At 37.5% G+C, this 1,076-nt stretch overlaps 1 non-coding gene across 1 annotated transcript; it reads right to left on the bottom strand.

Moving 5' to 3' along the window:
- Positions 1–107, bottom strand: LOC121206780 (small nucleolar RNA R71). The gene has a single exon (XR_005901953.1). It is a non-coding gene; the product is annotated as a small nucleolar RNA R71 (small nucleolar RNA).
- Between the last annotated feature and the right edge of the window lie 969 nt (positions 108–1,076).

Raw genomic sequence — 1,076 nt, 5'->3', positions numbered from 1 at the left:
AAGTTGAGGAAGGAGATCACAACTTTCCAACAATTAGATGACGAGTGTTTGTATAAGGCTTGAGAGCGATTCAAGGAATTATTACGTAAGTGTCCTCGTAATGGGATTCCTCATTGTATCCAGTTGGAGACATTCTATAATGGTCTTAATGCACATACAAGATTGATGGTAGATACATCTGCGAATGGTGCAATTTTGTCTAAGTCTTATAATGAGGCTTATGAGATCATTGAGAGGATCGTGAGTAATAAGTATCAATGGCTAACAAATCGAACAGCTTTAGGAAGACGTGTAGCTGGAGTTCATGAAGTTGATGCCCTCACTTCGTTATCAGCTCAGGTATCGTTTATTTCCTCTATGTTAAAATAGTTTACCGTTAATAGTCCTAATAATTTTGTAGCTCAGCCACCAAATTCGTTTGAAGTAGTTTCTTGTGTGTATTGTGGGGAAGGTCATTCTTTTGAGAGTTGTCCACCAAATCCTGAATCAGTGTACTATGTGGGGAACCAATATCAAAATAGGAGTGCACAAGGACCCCAGTCTAACTTTTACAATCCTTCATGGCATAATCATCCTAACTTTTCTTGGAGCAACCAAGGAAATGGACCGAATAACAACTTATTGCAGCATAGACCCAACCAATCTCAAGGGTTTAGTCAACAAGCTCCAAAACCACCTCAAGATGAGGCATCAAACAGTTTGGAGAACTTTTTGAAAGCGTACATGGCAAAGAATGACATTTTGATCCAAAGCCAAGTAGCAACATTGAAAAACTTGGAAAACCAAATTGGTCAGTTAGCTATAAAGCTTCGTAATAGACCGCAAGGAACCTTGTCGAGCAATACTAAGAATCCAAGAAATTTGGATAAAAAACATATCAAGACAGTGGCATTGTGAAGTGGTAAAATTCTAGAACCCCAATTGATTGATGTTAAAGATAAGCTCGTTGAGAAGAATCAACCAACTATTGAAATTCCTACACCAAAAGAGTCAGAATCTACAAAGACTGAAAAGGTAAATCCTAACTTAGTGAATTCAGATACTTTAAAATCTTCTTTGGATGTAGATTTACCTAC

This window comes from Gossypium hirsutum, chromosome A09, assembly GCF_007990345.1.
Source record: "Gossypium hirsutum isolate 1008001.06 chromosome A09, Gossypium_hirsutum_v2.1, whole genome shotgun sequence".
Classification (NCBI taxonomy): Eukaryota; Viridiplantae; Streptophyta; class Magnoliopsida; order Malvales; family Malvaceae; genus Gossypium; species Gossypium hirsutum.
This window is presented reverse-complemented; position numbering and strand designations above follow the sequence as displayed.